The sequence below is a fragment of the Furipterus horrens genome, unplaced genomic scaffold (assembly GCF_987537825.1).
Source record: "Furipterus horrens unplaced genomic scaffold, mFurHor1.1.pri manual_scaffold_8, whole genome shotgun sequence".
In the NCBI taxonomy this organism is placed as follows: Eukaryota; Metazoa; Chordata; class Mammalia; order Chiroptera; family Furipteridae; genus Furipterus; species Furipterus horrens.
This window is the reverse complement of record NW_028327178.1, coordinates 4,295,623-4,304,953: the sequence shown is the minus strand read 5'-3', so window position 1 is coordinate 4,304,953 and position 9,331 is coordinate 4,295,623.

Sequence of the window (9,331 nt, the reverse complement as noted above, 5' to 3'; positions counted from 1 at the left end):
GGACACTATTTCTAAAAAGTCATTGGCCATTTTTCAAAATATCCTTTTGGTTTTAAATACTGATCAGGAAAAAAATAATGTAAAAATAGGTGAATAATTTTCTGTTACAGAAATGAAAAACTGAGTTGCATCTAAAATTGTAAGAGGTGAAGTCATTAATTTTCCCCATTGTATTCTTTTTGAAATAAAAGGTCTTTTGATTCTTAGGTCTTTCAGTCATATTAAGTAAGATCCATATCTTTATGAGAATAAACTTTTCCCGCTTCTAATATGAAAATATTCAGGTGCAATCTGCAATATTACATAACCCATCAAAGCAAAAGCAGTCATAGAAAAGGAAGCCGTGACATCATTTGTTCTGGAAATTATTGCCTCCTGTCATGTCACGTTTTTCTACCAGATGTGGATATCAGGCACTCAATGGATTCTATGCGTTAGAGTCTGAACTCTGAAGGAAAAAATCCAAAATAAGAAAATAGGAACGTAGCCACTTCTAGAGGACAAGAAAAAAAAAGACTAACTAGGACCCTTTGTTTCACACAGACAGAGGCCACAGGAGGCCTCATAGCGAGTCCAAAGGTGTGAAAAAGCCTTGGCTGGCGGCTCAGCTGGAGTATCGGGCACACACGAGAGGCAACTGATTGCTGTTCTTCTCTCCCATGTCTGTCTGTCTGTCTAAAATTAATAAACATATCCTTGGATGAGGGATTATAAAAATTTCTAGAAGAAGAACAGGAAAAATGTGTCTGTTTGCAGCAAATGTCACAGCAGAACTGAGCTCCTATGGAGGGATTTGTATTGGACCAATGAAAGGTCTTCACCTTCCATGGACAGAACAGTGGCATGAAAGCAGGTTGCTTACTAAGAGTAGTTTAATAGAAGAATAAATAACATTTTCAACCAATTTAGACATCTGTAAGCTAAAGAGAAAAAGGAAGGGAAAGAATGGGATTCATATGGATAAGTGAAATGCACAGGTTATTTAAATTTTATGTTAATAACGGATAATATTTTTATGAAACTTAATAACTGTTACACAATAATTTGTGAAATAGCAAAAAGTAGCTACTTTGAATTTTAGTTGAATTTCCAAATTTTAGCCTCTGTGGCGATGCTAATGGCCTCAAAGCTGGCATCCAAATTGACATTAATTAGTTAATGATATTCTCAAAGAGAATATAATTTCAGTGTTTTCACTAAGAGATTTTAGAGATGAATGAGGCTCTGAAGTTATAGTCGAAGTGGCATTAATTATGAAGAAAGATCAAGTATTTTAACATGTCTAGATGGGAAGATAAAAGAATGGTGGGGTGACTACGTGAGAGTTTTACCTCTCTCTCTCTCTCTAAATACATATTCTTTCTTATACAAATATTGGTCTAAGGGCCGACTTTACGCAATCATGGGGTCTGGTCACACAGCCTCTGGGAGGCTGTAGTCTCCCTGCCTGGTCTGTGACCTTCGGCCTGGTCTGCAGGGCCACAGAAGGAGGAAAAGATGGTGAAAAGTGGGGGAGAATGAGAGCAGGGGTCCCCAAAGACAGCCTGGTTCTAAAATGCATGCTCCAGTGAAACGCCCCCGAACTACAGACCTGAGTGCCCTCCGGCTGCCTGCCCGGAAGAAGAGGCTTCCCACCCATCAGAGTGCTGGGGGACGCAGGAGGCAGGCCTGAAGCCTTTAACCACGGACGGCCGGAGGACAGGACAGCTCACAGGGTGCTGAGCAGCATTAAGGACTCACCAGGGACACAGACACCCAGGAACTAGCACCAGTGGGAAGCCGTTACCCCCCGGAGCAGCCTGACTTGGCCAGAGGAGGGCACAGCATGGGTGAGGGGTGAGGGGTTGCTGAGAGGCGCCTCTGCAGGGCCCCAGCAAGGAAGGCAGCCTCGGTCCGTCTCTGCGGCTGAAGTGTACACTCGACGCCAATGAAAGCGTGACCTTGAAACAGGTGTGTACTGACAGGCATGCGTTTACTTCCGACCTGTGGAAGAGCTGTCTTTGTCGCGTGCTTTTCCTAAGTTGGGGCGTAGGCCCTTCTACTTCTGGGTCTCCTTTGAAGTCACACTTTTTCCCGATGACAACCTAGGGGTCATTAAGGGAGAGAGGAACGAGGTGCGTAGGGGGCCAGTTAGCACCTCTCTTGTTGTGATCATTATCAGCTAAACGGTGAGCTCCCCTTCACAGTCATTGCCAGCTTCTCCCGGTCAGAAGTTTAGGGAGAGAGGAGACGGAGAACTGGTTCCCTCCCCACCTTTGTCCTGCGACGGTCACATCATTTCTTCCCTACAGAAGATGGTTGCTGTGGACATGGTGGGGGATGGTTCTGGTGTCCAGGGTAGAGAAAGCAGAGGGCTAGTGCAGGCACATGCTCAGGGTTCTTTCATGAAGATGCGGGGTGAACAAATTAAGCAGTTTTGTGTGTTCTCACCCCTTCCCAACCAATGGATGCTAAACGTCATTTTCCTTAACATGTTACTACTTCATCAAGTTATTGAAATGGCACCTCTAATTCATGACAAGTTAAATTTTAATAATCCAGGTTCATATTAATGGAGAAGGGAGGTAAATCACGGTAAAAGAAATACGTTCCCCCAAAACACACACACACAGACTCTCTCTCTCTCTCTCTCTCTCTCTCTCTCTCTCTCACACACACACACACACACACACACTTTTTTAAATAAAAAGAACACCAGAACAAGACCTGTGCCACCAGATGTTGGAGTGACCAACGTCCTGCTCTAGCCCCAGCACAAAGCTCGCCCTTTCCAGGTATGTCTGCTGTTAATTGAAAAGACTGAAATTAGTCCTATATAAATTATACTCAGTCTTAGTGCTTTCATAGTCATTGATCGGCAGCCTTCTGTCTCAGGACACCACCTTAAAGTAATGGTTGCCGATCCAGCAGGTTTTAACGTTGGAAGGGGATCGGCATACGCCAGTCCCGCGCTGCCAGTCGGCAGGCCGATTATTTTGAGCTGAAGGCCGTAAGAAACAACCGCAGGCCCTGGAAGTGTTCTCCGCCCCCCTCCTTAAAGCAAGGCGTAAAGGTGACATCCACTCCCACTTATAAAGGAGTTCCCTCTCCAGGAAAACTAAGAGGAGATGACCCAGGAGCCTGCCCAACAAACCCTCCTCAACAGCCCTTAAGCACACACGTTCCTTCCTTGGTCACTTTTCCACAGGTTTCTGCCGCTGGGACCCACACGCCTTTTTCTGTGTCTGGTCGCCTCCCTATAATTTATTTCCCTCTCTTAAAATTCTACATAAGCCCTCAAGTCTAACTCCTTCTTCCGGCTTTTGGTTTTTTTCTGCGAAGCCCCTGTGCCCCTGGAAATACTCACATAATGGAAAAAAAATGCGTGTGCCTTTTTGTCTGCTCGCTGGTATCGGTCGGTTTAATTTGCACGCCCCAGGGATAGAACCTAACAGGTGAGGCGGGTTTCCTCCTCCACGCTTTGGGCTTCTATGCTCTGAAAAAAAAAATAATAATAGAGAAAAATTAAAAGATTGGTAATGAATTAGGTTTTTCCTGAGGGGATTCAGAACATGTTACCCCAAAATATGGCACCCTGATATACTGAATATTTCAGGCTAAAGAAATGTGAACGATAGCATGTACAGGCTTTGACCTTCTCCGGAGGCAGGTCATGAAACTAAGGCGAGACCATCGAAGCTACCTCTGACGCACGTCAGACCCGCCCTTGGTGTACCTGGAGGAAGGGCACGTCCTTCCCTGCAAAGACGGAGGGACGCAGGCAGGAGTCTTTGCTAAGTTTCTTCCGGTTGCTGCACCTCAGCTCAGCTCATTTACCTAACACGTCTTTCTGCAACTTCCTACTCTTCACCGAACCTCAGCTGGAGACCCTCAGGTGTAAACATTTCCTCGGGTCTTATTTCTTTTAGGAGGACTCTGTGTCATATAAAACTTACATTAAAAAATGATTTCGAATGACATTAAAGACCACTAAGCGCGACTAGAGCCATCTTATGGAAAAAACCAAACAAACAGAAAGATCACTTTGGGCCAACTCAGTAGGTGCCACCAACCGCTTTCCCAGTTACTACTCACCTCATCACTCTATTTCCTTCAGAGCGTATCTGTAATGTTTTTTGTTCAATTGCTTAACAATTTGGTCTGGGGTCAGACAGCTGGCCTGCCCTGTCCACCCCGGCCCTGCCCCTAGAACAATGCTCGGGACATAGGAGGTGCTCAGTAAACACTGGTCAATATTGAGCAAACGGCAGCGACAGCCTCGCCCCATGCTGCTCAGCAGCCCACACGGCCGATTGCGTTTCCGCCATCGGGAAGGAGATCATATTGTAAGTGACCTGGGCCAGCTCCCTAAGGCTGCCAGGAGCCACCAACGGGGTGGCCTAACCCAGCCGTGTGTTCTCTCACAGTTCTGGAGACCAGAAGCCAGAAACCGAAGGGTGGGCAGGGCTCCGGTCCCTCTGAAGACCCCCAGGGAGAGTCCGTGTTGCCTCTTCTGGCTCCCGGTGGCCGCCAGCAGCCCCAGCGTGCCTTGGCAAGTAGCTGCAGCACTCGGGTCTCCGCCTGCCTCTGTGCGGGGCAGAACCCTGGGGGCCTCTGAGAAGGACTCACTCCGAAGGAACCAGTCGGCGAATACGGCCTCTCCGATCCAGTATGAGCTCATCTTCCGCTGATTACATCTGCCATGCCCTGGTCCTGACTACAGTCCCAGTCACAGGTATGAGGGGCTAGGACGGCAACATACCTTTTGGGTGATACAGTCAACCCACAACAGAACCTAACAGGACCGATACTAGGGACTCCGAACGGAAAATTCCTTTCAGCTGACTTTTCCATGACCCCTTCTGGAGATTCCCTGCTTAGATTGGAAGCCAGCCCTAAGCAGTTTTCTCCTCCGAGGCCCTGGCACCCTCGAAGGCCTTCCAAGCTCTTCCTCCTGGAGTGTTAATGGTTCTGATTGAACCCCCTTGGTTGCCAGGTGATACTCATTCCTCAAGAGCTGACCGCTCGCTTCTGCACGGGAATAGCCTTCATGGGACCCGAACAGTATTGGATCGCGGGGAAGGTTTATTATTCATTCGAGTTGCATAATCTCATTCTGTCATAGGCTTTATCTGGGAATCTTAGGACCACTTATAACTGCATTTTTCCGTAGAAATGTTGAACGGTAAATTGAGTTTATAATCTAAATTACAAACAAACTCTCAGAATGGAACTGCAAAGGTAAATTGGGGAGCACTTAGATACAAAAACGTTAGAAATGCTGCCAGAATCAAACAACAGTATGACAGTAACCTACAATCACAGGGGTAATAACCAACTGCCACGCTTCCACGGGCTCTTGCTCCTAGGCCGGTGTTTGTGCTTGACCAACTCCAGATCTCAAGGGCCAAAGCTCTAACACAGAATTTTAGTCAACGCCAGAGGGGGCGCCATGAGCTTCCTTTTTGGGGGATCACCAGGCAGTCCTGTTGCTTCAGAATCACAGACATGGGGAGACATTAGTTTTATCTGTAAAGGCGGACCCTGCTGTGGGTTTCCAGCTTTTGAATTCAGTACGGTAACTCCATCTTGCAACAAGGAAGGGACCGTTAAGAAGTGGGATTCTCCCCAGCTAGCAGTCTCCCTGGGAGGAGGAGGTAGTTCAAGGCCACCCTGAGCCGGCCACGGGAGTTCTGGCTCTCTGCCTATTGGAAGGAAAAATTCCATCTCTTTCTCCCATTGTTGGGTGAATAGGGGGGAATTCTATGAGATGTTACTCTCTGCTCTAGGACATCCCCCTCTGAAGTTTCCAGGGCAGCAAACACACACCATTAACTGCTCAGGATGGTCATGGGTATCTGCTGGACTACTTCGCACTGAATCCAGTGTTACCTGGCACAGCAGCCAGAGGGGTCTGGGTCTTGGAAACAGAGAGGGCAGACAAGAGCAAGGTATTTCTTTACAAATCAAACTGTTTGATCTGAAACAGAAAATCATGTTAAGCTGGGCCAGATGTACCAGACTCTTGTCGCCTAGGAACAATATTTGGCTGCAGTGCTGTCTTTTTAAACAAGCAGGTGCCCCCCACACCTGCCAGGTCTTAAACGTCCTCAGGGCCCCTGGTTCTGGGAGGCAGGCATCCTTCCCCCGACATCAGCATGTTCCTAGCGAGCAGAACCCGACTGGGCATGGAAATAAGGGCACAGACATGTTCCCTAATAACTATGCTGGGAAGGAGGTGTTTTCACGTTCCAAAGGACAAACCAGCCACCTCTCCATCTTAAAGTGAATCTTGGAAAGCGTTTCTGAAAGGCCATTTATCACCAGTCTAGCCTCAAATACATGGAGAGAGGAATGGAATATTCATATTTCTTCATCAAACACTTCTGGAATCCCTATTGTATAAAAAGCCTTTGTTCTGGGCACTACTCCATATAACAGAAAGAGAATAAACAAAACACCTGCATTCAGAGGACGAGAGAAGAGAATTGTTGCAAGTTAGGGTAGAGGATGGAAGGGGTTCGCCTAGGTGGAGTCTCTGAACGGGCCTCCCTCACTTCCGATGGGGCGGAGCTGAGCCTTGACGGCAGAGGGCTAAGAGTTTCCATGTTTAGCAACAATGGAGAGGGTGGGGTGAGATGGAAGGACATTCCAGGCGGGGAGAAAAGCACCAGTGAAGGCTCGGGCTGGGACCGTCTGGAGGTGGAGCTGCCCAGCCCGGCCAGCGAAGGGGAGTGTAAGGAAGCAGAGGATGGAGAGAGCTTCGAATGCCAAGCCGCCGAGTTCCTACTTTGCACTTGAGGTGGAAGGCACAGTGCACACAGAATGCATTAGGACCTGGTGATGCCCTGTGGTGACAGCAGTAATCGGGACCCTGCAAGAGAAGCTCTGATTGGGAGGAGACCGCAGTGACTTCAAGGGGGAGAGCAGGGGGAGGGTGCGGGGAGGGGCAGGCAGGCCCAGGGCACTGTACTTGTTCCCTGCAGCTGCCACCACGACGTGCCATCAGCTGGGTGCTTCACAGAATAGAGACACATTCCCTCCCGGTTCTGGAGGCTAGCAGTGCAAGGTCAAAGTGTTGGCAAAGCCCCAGGGGAGGATCCGTCCTGGCCTCCTCCTAGCTTCTGTGCTGGCCGCGGTCCCCGGCGTGTGGACGGATCGCCACGTTGTCTGCAGCGTTCTCCATGTGTCTTCACGTGGTCTTGCTGATGCACGTCTGCCTGTGTGTCTTCTCGCCGACCAAGACACCCATCACAGTGAATTAAGGTCCCGCCCTACTCTCGTATGGCCTCATGGGAACTTAACAACACACGTAGGCAAAGACCTCACTTCCCGGCTAGGCCGCGTTCGCAGGTTCTGGAAAGGATGTGATCTCAGGGAACGTGCCCCAACCGAGAAGTACCAAATGGGGAAGCGTGGCTGCGAGGAGGATGCTCACACGACCAGGCAGAGGGAAGTCCAGAGCATGGGGCTGTACTGAGCCGGGTGGTGGGCCCCGGGGCCCAGCAGGTGCTTCAGCACTGAGGGTGCCCTTGAAATGTCAGGGCGAGGTTGGAAGGCTGCCCGCCATATTCCATCCTGTGTGCCCCCTAGGGCCCCTCTTCCCCCCCCCCCCACCGGAAGAAGCAGAGATGTTGAATTATGAGAAATCAAACCAGACTTGAAATTGGGTGATAGCAGTTCTAGTCAGGACTCAAGTACATCTCACTTTGTCATCATGGGCAAGTCCTGTGACCTCTGCGTCTGTTTCCTCCTCTATGAAATGAGGATGTGGAGAATGATCAGTAAGGGTCCTTCTAGCTCTCCAAGCCATGACTCTAGGAGGAAGAAGAGAAACCATGCTCTGCGGCCCCTGTTAGAATACTTTCAATATTGATTATCTTGAGCACAATAGGGATTTATTAGAAGGCTCTTGGGGGCTGGCACCAAGAACACCCTGGTCCACGTACCCTACCAGGGTGAATCTGATCCCCTCCTTTCCCATGAACCCTCCATGTTGGCTTCTCTTGCTCAAGTGTCAGAGTTCTGGGCCAGAGTTGCCGTCAGGAGCCTACCTTCCAGCTGTGCTGGGTGTGGGCAGAGAAAAGATAAGCTTATCCCCAGAGGGACGCTGAGTTACTGATCAAAGAAAGGGCAGGATGGTGGACGGTCAGGAGAACGCACAGATGCAGTTCAATAAGTGTTTGGAATCCAGCCAAGAATAGAGAATTTAATAGTATATTTAGCCACCAGTTCCTCTGCACTGAAGTTGTTGCTGTATTATTATACTGTTATCACTATTAATCTAGTAGTTAAGTGCCACATTCTGGAGTCAGAGAGACCACGTCTGAATTCCAGCTCCGGCCCACAGTAGTGGTGTGGCTTTGGGAAAGTTACTTACTGCTTATACTTACACACGAGGGGCCTGTTTCCTCATCTGTAATGTGGGGATAATACTGGCCTTACAGACTACCGTTAAAATTAAAGGAGATAATATATACAACACCTGGCCCGCAACATATACATCACCTAGTGATTAATCATCATTATGGATTAGGCATCCTGTGAAGTGGTTATTGTGCATTGTTTCGTGTAATCTTCACAACTTCTTGATGAGAGTTAACATCAAAGCCCCTCCCTACCCCCCGACCCCCTTCCATGAAAGGAGGAACGGAGGAGACAACGGAGAAACTGGGTTAAGTTATAATATACACAACTACATGAACTGTCAGAGCGGAGATGCCAGTCTCAGAAGCCCCGGGACTTGACCTTGTCTCCCAAGTTCAGCCCATTGCTAGCTCAGTGCTCAGCGGCCCTGCAGCACAGCCTCCCAGTCCTGGTGTCCTGGAGATCCGCTATTGACACTTGTGCCCAAGATCCTCCCATCCACCCTGGGCCTTCTTCTAAACGGGCCTGAGACTCAAGGCAGCGGGGTGGAAGAGTCTGCTTCTTGTCTAATTACTACTAGTGCTCACCACTAACCTCTCGCCATTCTCTTTCAGCCTCTCGTCACTGGGATTAGGTATCTGGGACGTGAGTTGCGTTTAAATTAGGGTGGGGGGCCACCCACAACAGACGACATCAACCTTCTATCTGCTATTTCGTCACACAGACCGATGGAGTCACCTGACAATCCAATTTTTAAATTATTAATCTAGGTTTTGTGTGGAGTTGAATATCATACATCAGACAGTTATAAGAATTAAGATCAATTACTGGAACTCTCCTTAATAACAGCTTTATTGAGGCATCATTCAGATATAAATTCACACGTGAACGATTTTCAAGATATTTTTCCGCCATGCCTGTTTGTTTCCTTTTTCAAAAGGTCCAGACTATTCCAGATACTCAACTTTTAAAGTCAACAATAACT